Source organism: Schistocerca cancellata, chromosome 8, assembly GCF_023864275.1.
Source record: "Schistocerca cancellata isolate TAMUIC-IGC-003103 chromosome 8, iqSchCanc2.1, whole genome shotgun sequence".
In the NCBI taxonomy this organism is placed as follows: Eukaryota; Metazoa; Arthropoda; class Insecta; order Orthoptera; family Acrididae; genus Schistocerca; species Schistocerca cancellata.
Genome location: NC_064633.1, coordinates 393,344,759 through 393,356,558, shown reverse-complemented (window position 1 = coordinate 393,356,558; position 11,800 = coordinate 393,344,759).

The window sequence follows — 11,800 nt, the reverse complement described above, 5'->3', positions numbered from 1 at the left end:
GTGGGGAGCGATCTCCTACACTGGCCGTACACCACTGGTGATCGTCGAGGGGACCCTGAATAGTGCACGGTACATCCAAACCGTCATCGAACCCATCGTTCTACCATTCCTAGACCGGCAAGGGAACTTGCTGTTCCAACAGGACAATGCACGTCCGCATGTATCCCGTGCCACCCAACGTGCTCTAGAAGGTGTAAGTCAACTACCCTGGCCAGCAAGATCTCCGGATCTGTCCCCCATTGAGCATGTTTGGGACTGGATGAAGCGTCGTCTCACGCGGTCTGCACGTCCAGCACGAACGCTGGTCCAGCTGAGGCGCCAGGTGGAAATGGCATGGCAAGCCGTTCCACAGGACTACATCCAGCATCTCTACGATCGTCTCCATGGGAAAATAGCAGCCTGCATTGCTGCGAAAGGTGGATATACACTGTACTAGTGCCGACATTGTGCATGTTCTGTTGCCTGTGTCTATGTGCCTGTGGTTCTGTCAGTGTGATCATGTGATGTATCTGACCCCAGGAATGTGTCAATAAAGTTTCCCCTTCCTGGGACAATGAATTCACGGTGTTCTAATTTCAATTTCCAGGAGTGTATTTCGTAGACGCTCTTTTCATTTCGAATACCAGGTAATGGAGGTGACGTGAGAGGAGCAGTACGGCTTAATAAAACTTTTGTTTAAAGCACACGGCCAGTGAAACTTACGAAAAGACGCAACAAGTTTACGGTAAAGATACAACGTTGCAATAGTGTTTAGATGCTGCTAGGACATCAGAGGAGACCGACCCGTCTTTGTTAAGCAAGGTGGGTCTGGTGCTTTGGCATCTGCTGCGACTGAAGTCAACATCAACACCGTGAGGATGGGCGGATAACATTACGTAGCCTCCACGAACTGTTGAAAATTTCGTATGGCAGTGTCGTTATGACTACGCATGAGCATCCCCTCGTAACCTGAGTTTCTATTCGTTGGGTGCTACTTTTGTTGACACTTGAACGAAAGGCTGTACGAATGGAGACAAGCCATGAGGTACTGCGTCTTTTTTATGGCGGAGGGGAAGTGTTTCTGGAATTGATTATCACCGATGATGAGTCATGGCTGCATCACTGGAGGAATACGAGGCAGCGCAGTGTGGAAACAGCCACGTTCTCCAACACCAAGAAAGGAGAAACTCGTTCCATCCATAGAGAAAGTTATGGCGATCACATTTCTTGACTGCCATGAAAAGATTTACCAGCATGCAGTCCCCCCTCACACTTCTGTTACTGCAGCATACCACACGTCAGTATTGGCTGAATTGAGGAAGCACATTGAAAGGAAATGACCATAACTTTCTCAGACTAAGTGGTGACTGCATTATGACAGTGCGCGACCTCACGTCGAAAATTAGGTCATGCAGTTTCTGGCTCGATTCAACATTTCTGGAAACCCAGTTCACGAGACCCAGGAAATATTAGATACAGGTTCACAGGTAGATGCCATTTTCCTTGACTTCCGGAAGGCATTCTATACAGTTCCGCAATGTCGCCTGATAAACAAAGTAAGAGCCTACAGAATATCAAACCAGCTGTGTGGCTGGATTGAAGAGTTTTTAGTAAACAGAACACAGCATGTTGTTCTCAATGGAGAGACGTCTACAGACATTAAAGTAACCTCTGGCGTGCCACAGGGGAGTGTTATGGGACCATTGCTTTTTATAAAATATATGAATGACCTAGTAGATAGTGTCGGAAGTTCCATGCGGCTTTTCGCGGATGGTGCTGTAGTATACAGAGAAGTTGCAGCATTAGAAAATTGCAGCGAAATGCAGGATAGGCACTTGGTGCTGGGAGTGGCAACTGACCCTTAACATAGACAAATGTAATGTATTGCAAGTACATAGAAAGAAGGATCCTTTATTGTATGATTATATGATAACGGAACAAACACTGGTAGCAGTTACTTCTGTAAAATATCTGGGAGTATGCGTACGGAACAATTTGAAGTGGAATGATATTATAAAATTAATTGTTGGTAAGGCGGGTGCCAGATTGAGATTCATTGGGAGAGTCCTTAGAAAATGTAGTCCACGAACAAAGGAGGTGGCTTACAAAACACTCGTTCGACCTATACTTGAGTACTGTTCATCAGTGTGGGATCCGTACCAGGTCGGGTTGACAGATAAGATAGAGAAGATCCAGGGTTATTAGGTAAGCGTGATAGCGTTACGGAGATGTTTGGCAAACTCAAGTGGCAGACTCTGCAAGAGAGGCGCTCTGCATCGCCGAGTAGCTTGCTGTCCAACTTTCGAGAGGGTGCGTTTCTGGATGAGTTACCGAATATATTGCTTCGCCCTACTTATACCTCCCGAGGAGATCACGAATGTAAAATTAGAGAGATTCGAGCGCGCACAGAGGTTTTCCGGCAGTCGCTCTCCCCGCGAACCATATGCGATTGGAACAGGAAAGGGAGGTAATGACAGTGGCACGTAAAGTGCCCTCCGTCACGCACCGTTGGGTGGCTTGAGGAGTATAAATGCAGATGTACCTGTGTACTGCATCCACCTTATAGCACCGTTCTTGCACCTTATATTTTCTTTTTCCTCACAAAGCATCGTATCCCTAGGTTTTAGCACTCTGAAGTATTGCTCAGAAAAAGTGAGGCGGTTCTCAAGTTTCTGACGAAAGAAAAATGGCCTGCACCTTGCGTTCGAGGATTTGCAGAGAGGTTATAAAAAGTGCATTTAAGTAAGATGGGAGTACACTGGAAAATATCATGTAAATAGTAATATAGGGAAGTGAACGTCTGTAAAAAAAAAGAAATAAATCAATCTTTGTTGATCAGACCTCGAACACGGCATGTCACATCTTTCTGTCCTGCGTGCCCATAAATTACACTACTGGCCATTAATATTGCTACACCACGAAGATGACGTGATACAGACGCTAAATTTAACCGACAGAAAGAAGATGCAGTGATATGCAAATGATTAGCTTTTCAGAGCATTCACACAAGGTTGGTGCCGGTTGTGACACCTACAACATGCTGACATGAGGAAAGTTTCCAACCGATTTCTCATACACAAACAGCAGTTGACCGACGTTGCCTGGTGAAACGTTGTTGTGATGCCTCGTGTAAGGAAGAGAAATGCGTACCATCACGATTCCGACTTTGATAATGGTCGGATTGTAGCCTATCACGGTTGTGGTTTATCGTATCGCGACATTGCTCCTCCCGTTGGTCGAGGTCCAGTGACTGTTAGCGGAATATGGAATCGGTGGGTTCAGGAGGGTAATACCGAACGCTGGATTCCAACGGCCTCGTATCACTAGTAGTCGAGATGAGAGGCATCTTATCCGCATGGCTGTAACGGATCGTGCAGCCACGTCTCGATCCCTGAGTCAACAGATGGGGAAGTTTGCAAGACAACAACCATGTGGACGAACAGTTAGACGACGTTTGCAGCAGCATGGACTATCAACTCGGAGACCATGGCTGCGGTTATCCTTGACGCTGCATTACAGACAGGAGCGCATGCGATGGTGTACTCAACGACGAACCTGGGTGCACGAATGGCAAAACGTCACTTTTTCGGATGAATCCAGGTTCTGTTTACAGCACCATGATAGTCGCATCCGTGTTTGGCGACATCGCGGTGAACGCACATTGGAAGCGTGTATTCGTCGTCGCCATACTGGCGTATCACCCGGCGTGATGGTATGGGGTGCCATTGGTTACGCGTCTCGGTCTCCTCTTGTTCGCATTGACGGCACTTTGAACAGTGGACGTTACATTTCAGATGTGTTGCGACCCGTGGCTGTACCCTTCATTCGATCCCTGCTAAACGCTATATTTCAGCATGATAATGCACGACCGCATGTTGCAGGTCCTGTACGGGCCTTTTTGGTGACAGAAAATGTTCGACTGCTGCCCTGGCCAGCACATTCTCCAGATCTCTGACCAACTGAAAACGGCTGGTCAATGGTGGCCGAGCAACTGGCTCATCACAATATGCCAGTAACTACTCTTGGTCGGACCAGTGTTAAGCAATGGTAAAGAGCACGATGGCGCCCTATGGAACTGTGGTATCGCGTTGAAGCTGCCTGGGCAGCTGTACCTGTACATGCCATCCAAGCTGTGTTTGGCTCAATGCCCAGGCGTATCAAGATCCTTCTTACGGCCAGAGGTGGTTGTTCTGGGTACTGATTTGTCAGGATCTATACACCCAAACTGCGTGAAAATGTAATCACATGTCAGTTCTATTATAATATATTTGTCTAATGAATACCCGTTTATCATTTGCATTTCTTCTTGGTGTAGCAATGTTAAAGGCCAGTAGTGTATTTAGGACGTCTGTGAGAATATTGAAGCTATTTTGATCAAAACACACACATAAAAACACGCACACACACAGATTTGCTCGAATTCTGCCCGTGCTGCCGCGTCGCAAGAGCAGCGCCGGCCGCTCTTCAGCCCTCCTCCGTCCACCGCCGTGTCACGGCCGCTGCCTACAGCAACTGGCCGCATATCCGCCGCTCTTTGCGAGGCCGCCCGCTGGTCGGTTTCGCCTGCCTGCCTACGCTGGCCGGGCGGCTGTTTTGCTTTCGCGGAACCGGTTGCCAAGAAACGGAAGAGCCCGAGGAGGACGATTGTCCTTTTCCACGAAGCTGCCGTGTGTTGCGTAGAGGCTGGAGACAGACAGGCGGGCTCGCAGCAAAACCGCCACGTATTCAGAGGGCGCCTTCCTGGAACCTATGGATACTCGAGAAGGCAAGCCCTGTTTTGCAGTAAGACGTCAAGCGTAGCACATTACGAGCAACAGACGACTGGTCGCGGCGCTGTATGGAACCACTCACAGAAGGAGCTTAACTCGTGCCGCCGTTCGTGAGAAAAACTGCCTCTCTCTCCATGAAATGTTCACGAGGGCTGACCGCATGAAATGTTCACGAGGGCTGACCGAGATTTTCTCAACAATGCCTGAAAAAGGGTGGCTGCTTGTGAAAAGGCTCTTAAACTAAGCCTATTTAAGAAAAGAGAGACGACATTAAATCTCCAGCATCCCTTGTCCAAACTGCTATATGTAATTACTATCTAACCTGTTACCAGTATTAAATAGGAAACGCTTCACTAATATTGTGAAAAATATTACTTATGTGGTCACAATCTGGCTTTCAGCACTTAAGCCATCGTTAAATGGCAACTGAATGGTACGGACACGACGCGCAGATATTATTTAGAAATAAGCTACAAAAGACAAGAAAAAGGACGACATACTACAGAAACAGCTACATTTACCTAAAGGAGATAAATTATTTTTTATGTTCATATCATTACATTTGACAACAATTCAAAACTAAAGCTGAATGTGCATTCGCAATCTATTATTTGTATATCTGATTCAAAATTTAACAAAGGGGAAAAAGGGAAGCGAGTTTTATCATTAAACTAAACCGGCGTTCTGTGCCACACGGTTATTGCTTTTTACTGAAACTGAGTTTGGTGATTTAAAACCAAGCTGGCATTCTGAGATATATATTTAGCGGTTTTATTAAAATCAACAGAAATATGACAGAGAATGACAGTTCACCTTCCTTTTCCACAGATTCAATTTCCTTTTCCGCTCTGTTAAATTTAGTTTCAATGGTACGAATAATTGATTACAATTATAAATTTAGATTTGTTTTTCATTTGTTGTAAAAGGTTAAGTTATTCACATAAAACTTTATTTTTCACTTGTTGTTACACATAACTATTTCTGTGCGACTTAAAGATGTAATACTTTACGTTATGAACAGTCTAAATGTGGTCACTTTTTATATCTTTTTATCTCCTGTATATGTGATATCTGTATAAGTCCCACGTCGCTCTATCAGCGTATGCAACGTTCAGTTGTCACCTGACGAAGGCCTAAGAAGCAGAAAGACAGTTAGTGAGTAAATAAGTAATATTTTCTAGGATATTAACTGTGTGTTTCCTATTTAATGTTGTTATCATGTTCTGCTAAGCACCGACGTAAAAATTCAGTTAATGGCAACAGTTATTATTTTTAAGCAACTTTTCATATGTTTAGTTTACCTGAGCATTTATCAGAACATGAGGACTCTTACAATATTAAGTATGTGGTAAAAAGTAAAGAGAACTGTTTTTAGAAAGTAAAGAGAACTATTTTTAGTAAGTAAAGTGGAGACCTTCAGAAATAGTGATCACCCCTTATAATTCAATATGACAGGACAGGCCGCGGAAACAAACAGGAAAAAAAGGCGAGCTTAGGGTACTATGGCGTCTCCCACTCGTCGAAGGCACGAAGTGGGCGGGTATGACTGGAGAGGAAAATACTGCGAAGTTTGTCTATAGGACGCCCCTGGGAAGGAAGAGGTCACTCTGTGCCTCGAAATACTTCCATCATATCTCTTAATTACTAAACGTTCATCATGGAAAACTACGTATTACATAAACCGGTAAAGACCGCCTTCAGTTGCATTAGATATCCCGGACTGTGCGGCTGGTCCGGCATAGGTTCGAGTCCTCCCTCGCGCATGTGTGTGTGTGTGTGTGTGTGTGTGTGTGTGTGTGTGTGTGTGTGTGTGTGTGTTTGTCCTTAGGATAATTTAGGTTAAGTAGTGTGTAAGCTTAGGGACTGATGACCTTAGCGGTTAAGTCCCATAAGATTTCACACACATTTGAACATTTTTTCATTAGATACTATACCTAGTAATAAAGTGTAAGAAAATGATACGGCTACCTCCTTCCTTAAGAGCTTATTTATTAGTGTAGCCACTAGTTTCGGAGCTTTAGTGCCCCATCTTGAGGCCTTAGTTGATGCTGTAGGGGTTATCACGATCCATACATAAGAAGCATCAGTGGCGAATATAACTGTTTACGCAGACTATCTGTAACAGTGATGTAGTCGCTCCAGTTACCAACTGTCCTGTCATGGTTGGAGAGATGACATTCCTGTTACAGATAGTCTGCGGAAATCAATTATGTTGGTCACTAATGCATCGTATATTTGGATCGTAATAACCCTTTCAGCATCAACTAAGGCCTGAAGATGGCGCACTGAAGCTCCGAAACTGGTAGCTATACAATAAATAAGATCATAAGGACGGCTGTAGGCGTTTCATTTTCTTATAATAGCGAAAGGCTGTGTCCCCCAAACCTCCAGTTAAGAGGATGGACATACAAAAACCAGTATTAAATTATAGAAAACACAAAATGGTAAATATTTTGAACTTGACAAAGAATCGGGCACGCTACATGAGACCACTTCGGACAGACAAGGGGACACAAAGATGAGTTTCAGAACTGCCTGGTGTCATTTGGCTACACTGCCTTACTCATGTTTTGCTTTTATTGATTTACGTGTAATAATCTCTTTGCGTATCGTGCACAGAAAATCGTGTGTTATACTTAATATGTGTGAGTCTAGCCGGCCGCGGTGACCGAGCGGTTCTAGACGATTCAGTCTGGAACCGCGCTGCCGCTACGGTCGCAGGTTCGAATCCTGCCTCGGGCATCGATATGTGTGATGTCCTTAGGTTAGTTAGGTTTAAGTAGTTCTAAGTTCTAGGAGACTGATGACCCCAAACGTTAAGTCCCATAGTGTTCAGAGCCATTTGAACTTTTTTTGTGTGAGTCTATGCGCAAGTTGGCCATAAATAACTCTGTATAATGATCGGTCAGTAATCAAAAATTACAAAGGCAATAGAACAAAGCAGTGCCTCGCAAATAGGAAACACCACGAATAAGTAGCGTTGCAAACGGAAAATATAACTGAAAATGGAAAACATTTCCCGAAATGCGTGGTGCAAAAAAGATAAAAAGAAAACCGTGGCTGGTAACAAAGAAGTACATTCATTGTTCGTATTTGTTCTTCCTGAAATTTAATTTCGTTTTCAAAATTTTTTGTTGGTTTTCTTTGCTGCTTTCTCTATTAAGCGCGGACGTGAGAAAGTGCTGCAGGTCCATCATGAAATATAATTTTTCCGGGCGTAGAGTTACACCATTTTGCAAATTCAAAACTACAGTATACGGCGTTCAGGCCGTGAGAACAACAGCACCCAACTCGAGGCAAGCTTTCCTGCTCCAGTACCACAGTAAACAGGGGATGTCCGGGAATCCGCTTCTTTGCCTGAGAACCTTTCAGCCACCACCCAACAGCTCACACTGTGAGCTTTAATAATGAGATAAATGTAACTGAACTGCTGCAGAGTCTGCGATCCGTACCAGCCACGTTACAGAAAGTTTTATTTTTACACAGATCAATTCCCAAATTTATCAGCTAACGTCTGGAGAGCAAATTAATATAGAAGCTAAGAGTCTCTAAAGCAGAAAGGAATTCTAGGAATTACAAGTTATGTGAAATGCAGTATACTCTTTGGTTGCCTGCGTAAAGCTGTCGTCACCTGTGCCGTGATATTCAACATGCAAAGCACTGACTTGATTGTCACCACCCTGCTGAATACTCAGAAATTATGCGGCTTGTACAAACGGTACATGTTACCTCAATGTGGTATACGTGACCCCAGCATATCTTAGCGACAGTCTGCCGATATTTGGGTTGCATGCAAAATGCACAGTACACATGCGTTCTCGAAATGGAAAAGCGTCTGCAGTACTCTCCAGTGGCAGTTGTCGGCTGTATGTGGCTCGCAAATCACACAGTTTGTTTACGAAAACGGAAGGGTCTAAAATTCCTATATTAGCCTATTAAAAGATGCAGTTCATCCCTTATACATTTGCTAGTCATGTTGTCCTGTCTTTAGTGCACATAATTAAAAACTTCAATATTCATGAAGAAGGCAAAACGGATATTATACGTTCAGTCAGTAAGGACACCAACTTATAAAAGTTCCATAGTACGATACAAATTTGTAATAGTCCCCCCACACAGGAGAAAAATTATTTCATAATTCCCACTTTTTAGTAAAACCATATGGTCATTCTTACTTGATCACTGGTTCTATTCAGTAGCAGAGTTTTTAGAAAATTTGAAATACAAGAACCGAAACAGGAAAGTGCCAAATATCGCACTGCAAGTTGTGCATGCTCTCCTGAAGATCATGCCAATTGGACAAACTCACTCCTGAAAATGCAAATATATTTACATATCAATAGCTATTACAGAACATACTACTATTAAATGAATAAGAAAGTCGCAGTATCTTTCAGAAAAAAAACCCACGAAGGTGAGATGAAACTTCCTGGGAGATTAAAACTGTGTGCTGGACCGAGACCCGAACTCGGGATCTTTATCTTTCACGGTAAAGTGCTCCACCGACTTTTTTTTAAATTTTTATTTTGTATTTATGGATTTATTTTTGTTTCATTACAAAAAGATCCTACAACTGCCGAAGCCGAGCGTCCGAGTCGTCTTCTCATCTGTTAGGAGGGGTTCCCCCCTGTTCCGTTCCTAGAGGATCAATATGCTCGAGGATTCTTCTTCATTTTCAGCGTCTCATACCCGGAACGCCCCGGTGAACAGGAGGATCCGCAAATATTGAACCTAAGTAATTGGCGAAACGGGTTCTGTACTTCGGGTGGCAGCTCAAAGCTGTATGTGTCTTCATCAGTAGGGACCAAAAAACGGGCGTGCCTTTGTGAGCATCGCAAAATATGTAGAACAGGGCCATGCCTTTTAGCCAGTTAACGGCATTCGTCCTGGTCGATGGAAAGTATACGCCGTCAGGACGCAATACATCATCAGGGGAGATAGACTCCGGCAATCGCCGCAAGAGTAACGCCAGCATGCGCTGCGTCAGTAGCCAGCACTCACTTGTCGCGGCACAAGTCAGACGGTGTGCATCCGGGTCAACGACTGAGCATGTCGGACACAAGGGGGTCGAAGCCTCTGACGAGAAGCGAACATCCCATTCACAACCACATACCACAATGAACGCACCGTAGTAGGTAGAAAAGGTGTATGTACCGCTCGCCACACCGTGTTCCAGGATGTCTGTGGGCGACCGTATTTATAGGTTGCTGCTGTTGATAGAGTCGATAACAGTCTTTCGTGCTGCCGACTGAGCTACCCAAGCACGACTCACGCCCCGTCCTCACATCTGCAATTCTGCCGGTACCTCGTCTCCTACCTTCCAAACTTCGCAGAAGCTCTTCTGCGAACCTTTTAGAACCAGCACTCCTGGAAGAAAGGATATTGCGGAGACCTGGTTAGGAACAGCGTGGGGGATGTTTCCAGAATGATGATCGAACACGTCTCATTGTAACATTGTAAACCCTGCAAGGAGTGTCTTCAGTGCCCCTGTAAGGTACGGCCGAGAATTGTCATGAAGGAAAGGCATGACAGGTATGTTACGTGGACTGCAAGACATCAACCGAAATTTCTCACCAGGCCCTCATACGTGGCGAGATACTTAATTTTGTGGTTATCTTTACGTGCTCGAATATTGCTCAGAATTGAAAAGAGCGACGTGACGCGATCAATGGACATACTAGAGCCCAACACATATGTGCAAAGCTTCATCAGATTTTCACTGTGGTTTCCGTTTCGCGCCCGAGTAGACCTTACTTTTCACCCGGCACTCGTACTAATTAGTTTATATTTATTAAAACTTTATTTTCGAATTTTATTTGTTTAATTACATTGAACCGATCAACGAGAGCTTCCACAGGTACAGGAGATACCGTGCCTAAAGTTGCAGCTTTATAGCATTAGCAGTTAATTATTTAATTAAAATTCACAAGCTGGCTGCTAATTAGAAGCCACTGTTGCCCAATTTTAACGCAGCTACCTCGTTAGAGGCTCCTCTCCACCACACCCAACGGGTGCCAACTGTACAACGGCACCCCTCGGGTCTAGGGGGTCACTGCTGGCATTTGCGCCATCGTCGCTGGAGATTTGGATACATGCAGTTAGGCAGTCTCCAATTTTTCGTAAAGCTGTGTGATAGAATTACCAGCACACCTCACCTCGTACTCACTCCGCGCTCACACTTCGCCCAGATTAGATTCTGGTTGAGACAAATCGTTCGACATACGAAAATGGACTTGGACCGTTAAACTAACAGCCGCTAGCATAGGGCGACCATATTTGTCTGTTTCTATCACTCCTAATGCGTACTCCCAGATAATTTATGGAATTAACTGCTTCCAGTTGCTGAACTGATATATTGTAGCTAAATGATAAGGGATCTTTCTTTCTATGTATTCGCAGCACATTACACTTGTCTACATTGAGATTCAACTGCCATTCCCTGCACCATGCGTCAATTCGCTGCAGATCCTCCTGCAACGCCGATACTGCGTCTTCCCCTCCAGACCTCGTTGCCGAGCCCGGTAAAGAACTATGTCGCGAGTTCAGATCTCCACAATTCTCCTTGCTACGCCTCATTGCTCTTTCCAACCATTTATCAACACTGCACTCTCGGTTATAAGTCTTACAGTGCATTAACCTCTTCAGTCCGTGGGTACCCGTTTGTGTACTTCAAGTTTCCAGTTCGTAAAATTAATAAACTGTTTTTACCAATTCAGGTATGACACGTTCGTGTAGCTTGCAAAGTTTCATCCAGCCGCATACCGCTTGCACTGCCGCTTACGATGCTCAGAACACACGGCTTAGCGGAATGGCTGCCCACAGCGCGCGCTTTGAAGATATCACGTTAAACTGTACCTTAGATTTACTTTATTTGATGTTCTTAATACGTGAAAAGAGCCATATATTTAAATGAGATATATTTTTGCTAGAAATTTACCTTATTTTGACTACAGTAGACGTAGTAATTCGAAGTACGCGTACGTGAGCTACAAGTTATATTCTGAAAGCTTCCCTGTATTTCCTATACAGAGTAAATAGTAGCTTTTTATTTC